General features: G+C 38.4%; 1 long non-coding RNA gene across 1 annotated transcript; it reads left to right on the top strand.

Moving 5' to 3' along the window:
- The first annotated feature begins 98 nt into the window (after positions 1-98).
- Positions 99-1,114, top strand: LOC131223015 (uncharacterized). The gene is made up of 2 exons (XR_009160261.1): positions 99-571; positions 666-1,114. It is a non-coding gene; the product is annotated as an uncharacterized LOC131223015 (long non-coding RNA).
- The last annotated feature ends 5,286 nt before the right edge of the window (positions 1,115-6,400 follow it).

A 6,400-nucleotide genomic window follows, 5' to 3' on the forward strand; every position in this document is an offset into this window, starting at 1 on the left:
TGATCACATGGTTACAATTTCTGGATCAAAGTGATTCTTTGAGTCATAAACAATCCAAGATGTGCTGATTTGACCCTCTTTTTTTTTGGCCTCTCATTGGTGCTCCCAGCCTGGGTAAATGAGGGTTTGTGTCAGGTTGGCAGCTAGTGTCAAACTTATGCCATAACTTCAAACATGCACTCGCACAACATGACATTCCAAACCCATGCTTGGGCCGTCCCTGTAAGGTATGCACTGCATTAGAACCCAGGTGCAGTGAGCTGAAGTTGTGGCCATTGAGCAAGTCGTACGGCCGATTTATATAGCCAACCTCAATTAGTTGGGATAAGGCTTAACAATGATTACTTATTTGGAGTATCCACATTGCAACCCATCACTTAAATGGTCATGTGCATCTGATCATTGTGATTTCGGCTTGGTGGGCCATGAACATGGGGTTAGACTGATGGATGGTTGTAATAGATGGACTCTCCATGTGTTGAATGCAGTTAGTTTGCCCTCTGGAGTATCTTTGCCTAAAGAGAAAGAGACCTGCTAAACAGAACTTCTGATTATTTTGATGCAACGACTGGTATGAAATAACATTGTTTGTTAGTCTCTACTTGCGTCCTTACTCGTCTAAGGGATGAATTTGCCTCAATTGCTTGTCTTTTGCCTTCCTTCAGCTATTTAGAGACTTCGTTGAGGTCATGGTCAATGCTAATATCTTTCTCTGCATTATTCAGTAAAATAGTAATTTCATTATTGTCTATTCTAGCGAAACCACCCATCAGAGCCATCATTAACCATCAGTTGTTGAGTCAAAATAATTATATTTACAGTTGTGGTATTGAGGGTGCAAGTACCAATCCCAACATGGCGGTGCTTTTCTAGAATCAAACGTTTTTGTTTAGCAACCTGGACTAGCCATCCCTTAAGAAGGTATCATCAGTCCCTAATGAAATGAATGTAGTCAGTTGCTTGCCAAAGCCAGAATCTTTACTTAATCCAACGCCATGTACATGCTGTTTGATGTGATCTATTTGTCTGCTAATATATTGTTTGATGGAAGATTCATCTGTCACTTTATTTTGATGTGATCTATTATTAGTCTGCTCATAAATTGTTTGATGGAGGTTGCAACTATCACTTTACTGTGAAAGACCAGATCAATCCAATTTTCCATAAGACCATTTTTTAATCCTCTGCTGTTGAGGGGAGGTGCTGTCAGACTTTTCACTCGACCCTTGTTAACATATTCAAAATCAGTGATTAGAGAGCTGGGATTCAATTTTTCTCTTCGCAAAGGAGTCAGGTTTTGTTGATATTTCTGCTCGGAAAATCCGGATTGGAAGGCCAAAGGTATTCACGCGAGTAACCCCTTATTCGCTAGTACTTGTTCGTGGAAATAGGACCGTTGGATAATTTTCATCTTTTTTACATTCAAATATCCACCAATCCAGTATTCAGATAATTAAATAAGCTCAAGTTTCGGTTCACGATACATCTGCACTGGGTACCGTAATTTGGACGGTTTAATTTGATTATTGTACGTCATGTGTGCAATTTCTACGTGCCTGCGCATCATCATCTCACTTTGCCTGAGTATCAGATTTTTTTTTTCGAGAAAATAATGGACGTGGATTGGGTACGGCCCGTCCCTGAGGGGTAACCGTGATGTATGGGTTTTATCCACACCGTCCATCCATTTTTCCATACCGTTCTATGATACAAGCCCAAAAATGATGTACTTCCAACGCTCACGTGGACCACTTTTGGGGGATTAAGCATCGACCATTGAAAACCTTTTAGGCCCCACAGAGGTTTTGGATCGTGCTGATATTTGTTTCTTCTCTTCATCCAGGCCTATGTGACCTTATGAACAAGTTGGATGGAAATTAACCATCACGGTAGGCCCTAGGAAGGTTTCAACGGTGGGTATCATTATCAGCGGTGCTTCCTACCGTGTGGTCCACTGGAGCATTGGATCTGCCTATTTTTAGGCTTATAGCGTAAAATAATGAGGAAAAGTAGATGGACCATGTGGATAAAGCCCACACATCACGGTTGGACCTCATAGCCCCCTCTCCGTTCCTAGCTATGGACGGACGGGGAAGTTCCCAATCCACGTCTGAAAATAGGGTGCTGCTTCGCTGGATGCGCGCATACAAAGGTCAGTGGATCCGTGATTGTGGAGTCCACCGTGATATATGTGCCTTAAATTCACTTTCCATGATCCCAAAAATAAGAACAGTGGACCACACCACAGGAAACAACGGTGATTGAATACTTACCGTTAAAAACTTCCTGGGGCCACCCGAATGTTTATTTGCCATCCAACCTATTCATAAGGTAACAAAGACATGGATGAAGGGACTATATGAATATCAGCTTGACCCGTAACTTTTGTAGCCTACGAAAAGTTTTTAATTGTTAATAACCATTGTGATCTGTGGCGTATTACGCCTGAGATTTGGATCTGCTTCATTTTTGTGACCATGCACTGAAATGATCTTTCAAAACGGATGGACCGTGTGAATGTAAGTCATATGCATCAGGGTAGGCCCCACAAACAGGTTTCCACCGACCTCGGTGGATCGCCGCGTCCCCGGAAATAATATACAGCTGGATCCCAGCTGTAGGCCCCGTCATTACAGAACGTCGTGGCCGTCAGATCTCCAGATTTGTCTCAGTTGGTGATGGTTGATTTCGTCCAACCATTGTGGACGCTGGGCGTCGGTGGGACCCTTGTGGGGCTCACAGTGATGAATGTACTTTAATCCACACCGTCCAACCATTTTGACAGCTCATTTTAGTGCATGATCCAAAAAAAATGAAGCTGAATCAAATCTTAGGTGGCCACACCACAGGAAACAGTCATTATTGAATCCTCACCAATAAAAACATCATGTATTGCACCGGAATATTTATTTACCATCCAACCTGCTGATAAGGTCACAATGACCTAAGAAGAAGAGACAACACAAATATCATCTTCATCCAAACTTTTTGTGGCCCACACGAGAAGTTTCTAACGATCAATTACAACTGTTTCCTGTACTATGGTCCAGCTGAGATTTGGATCCTTTTCGTTTATGGTCAGGGGTCCACCCACATCGGTGGATGCGGTGATCCACCCAAGCCGCGCCCACTTTCCAAATCATGAGCCATCCTTGGTGGGGTCCACTAGATGGAAGATACGGATTCACACATCCTTTTGCCACGTGTACGGTGGAAGGTCGCCTATGTGCGTTGCCGATGTATATGTCATAAATGGTTTTTATTACATGTGCATGACGCGACCCCTTGCTTTTTCTAGAGGAGGGACAAGGATCAACATCATGAACCGGGCGGCTCGGAGGTACGGACCCGTTCTTTCTGACGTGAATCACGTCAATTGCGACCGTCGATCCACGCGCGCGTGGGGTAAGGTTCGATTATAACGTGACAATGTATCTTGGCGCCTCGAGACACGTGTATGTACGCTCGGATTCGAGTCACGCGAGCATTTAAGGTCGGACCTGGGCTTCACCCCCATCTGGGATCTGCCACGCGTGCCCATACGTTAACGTACGCCTACCCTACTGTGCGCTCCCGCAGATTTTCTCGAGGCGGACTTTTAGGCTAAAATTGACGGTTCAGATGCGATCCATGGAAGAAGGGTTCTGGACTTGACCTGCTACGGACAGCGGACGCGGACCGTTGTGTATTTTTCTAGACTGGAAGATACACACCTGGGTCTATGATTCATTGATCGAGACCATTGGTCTTTTGAGACGTATCATGGGTGGACTATTCCCAGGATATCTTCAAGTCCGAAGATCCCACCATTGAATCTGGACCATTGGAGTATTTCTATGCTTCACCATCTATTTTCAGGACACAGATTCAAAAGGCTATGATCAAGGATATTCTGAAGGCATGGTCCATCTCTGGTGGAACATATAGATTATCTGGATCACTGAACGATGGGCCTCACTTAAATGCATTTGCAACTCGAGTATTCTGAACATACACTCAGATCGAGTTTCAGACAAAAACACGCACGTGGCACATGTGTACGAGGATCTGAACCATGAATTATGAGGAATCAAGTGTTGGTTGACGTCAACCAAATTCATGTGATTATACCATTTCAGCCATCTAATACATGGGCCTTTTATTAATTAATAAGAACAGTTGCTGTGGTTACTCACGGTTAGTTGTTTTTATTTTTTTATTTGAGAGAGATTTCATATCACATTTTCTCCATCTTATTCAAATCTAATCATAATCTCCTTTCTTATATATGTTACTAATTCATCTCTTTTATCTCGAGTTTTACTCCAACTAAAAAGAGAAATGAAAAGTTAGTGGGAAAGCCTTTTAAGATTGGTACTTTTATAATTTTAATATAATATGTGGTGAGACAGGTGCAATGAATGGTTTAGATTAATCCCCCGGCCATCATATACACTTGAGTGTAGATGACCAATTCTTTACAAAAATAGTCTAGTTTCGGGACGGTAAATTGCTCTTTACGAATTATGATAAATTTATATTTTAAAGTTAAGTTAGTTATTATAAATTTTAATAATTTTGAAATTTAATTATTTCCATAATGCAATAAATGGGCCAAATCAACTATAAAATTATTGCTTTGTCAGATTAAAAATGTTTAAAAAGAAAAGCTAAGGTTTTATGTACAAGTGTTAATATTACTTGGTATATGAGGTTGAAATAAGTCATCCATATATATGTGTTTAGATCCACATCATTCATTTAATGTGTAGAAACAAAATATGTGAAGACCTTGAAAAGCTGGATGATCCAATCATCTGGTGAGCCGCCTCGATCATTCACTTGTCATTCAATTTTGAAATCTAGATGTAAATAGGTGTATGAATGATTCATATTAACAATCTATGAGCCTATCTGATTATTAACCAAGGAGGGCTAAAAAATGAGGGTAAATTTGTCCATTGTGGTCAAATGGACCCTAAACTCTTAATTAAAGTAAATTTCTAAAATTTTGAGCTTATTTGCATATCTTCGATCAATCAATTAATCGAAGGTGCTGAATTTTGTCTAGCAATATATATGCATTAAACTAATTTTTGTCAATTTGAAGTTTGATCGATCGCGACATTCTCGATTGATGTCGATCAATCAATCGTATCGATTGACATGTGTCTGGACAAAATCCAAGTTTTAATAATTGAATCAAATAAATATATCATGCATGTAAAGTTTAATTAAGTGATTGTTTGAAGGTGTCATTGGCCACTTAGGGTGTTGAATTAAGGGTAGGACCCACAATGTGATGTAATTGGATCAAATAATAATATGGTTATGTAATTGTTAAGATTTTTAAATTCAAATCCATCAGATCATCTTATGAATTTTTTATTAGTAAGCTTAGGTAAGTAACCCAACATATCTCATGTTCATAGAAATTAAAATGATATTAGTTAATGTGTTAATTTATTTATGAATGGTTTGGTTGATGTATTATTAGCTTTAAATATTATTTTGACTAATATTGATATGTATGAAACTCTATTATATATTAATTTATATTCTCATATTTAAATTTTATAAATATGATTTGAAATCCCGTACTTACTTTTTAATTAAAATAAGTGTATATGAACGACTATATATGAAAATGATAAATTTATATACCATTCATTGCATTCGCATAATACATGGTTGATCCTGAGGGCACCATCTAAAAGAAATGTCAATCTTAGTAAAGCGTTACTAGACGCGGGTCATGCTCATGCCTACTGAAAGGTGGAAGCCACCAACGAGCAAATGCATTTTGATGATATCCAACCAAAGCAAATCGACGATCAAACCATCTAATATATTCATATATCATGTGTACACATTTTTGCGTTCAATGATTTGTATTATTTTAATTGTTATGTTTATAAATCATGATTGGTTATTTCATTAAGTCTGTAAAACTTACATTTTTATTGATGAAAAAAATCATATAAATGACTTATTAGGAGATGGTGTGGCACGTGAACTGAAAGGAGTCACTAAACCTGAACACGACCCATGTAAAACTTGATCATACTTGTTTAAAGATGAATTGACAACATTAGACCATTTACAAATATCTGATTTATTTGCTAGGATAGTTTGATTGGTGTGTAATGTATATTGACATTAATTATGAGATTTTTAACAACTATTTAGATTTATTTGATTAAGATATCGTGAGCTTGAAACAAACATATTTATATTAAAATACTATAATAAATTAATGATGTATGAGATTTATATTATTTGAATGATTATGAAAATTTACACATGCATTGATGCTATATGTTATATATGCGTGATTGAAATTTGACCAACTTAGGTGAAACTTAGTATACAAACCCAATTCCAGGTCGGTGCACACTTTCTACCCAATTTTTAAGATGTG

The sequence above is a fragment of the Magnolia sinica genome, chromosome 13 (assembly GCF_029962835.1).
Source record: "Magnolia sinica isolate HGM2019 chromosome 13, MsV1, whole genome shotgun sequence".
Taxonomy (NCBI): domain Eukaryota; kingdom Viridiplantae; phylum Streptophyta; class Magnoliopsida; order Magnoliales; family Magnoliaceae; genus Magnolia; species Magnolia sinica.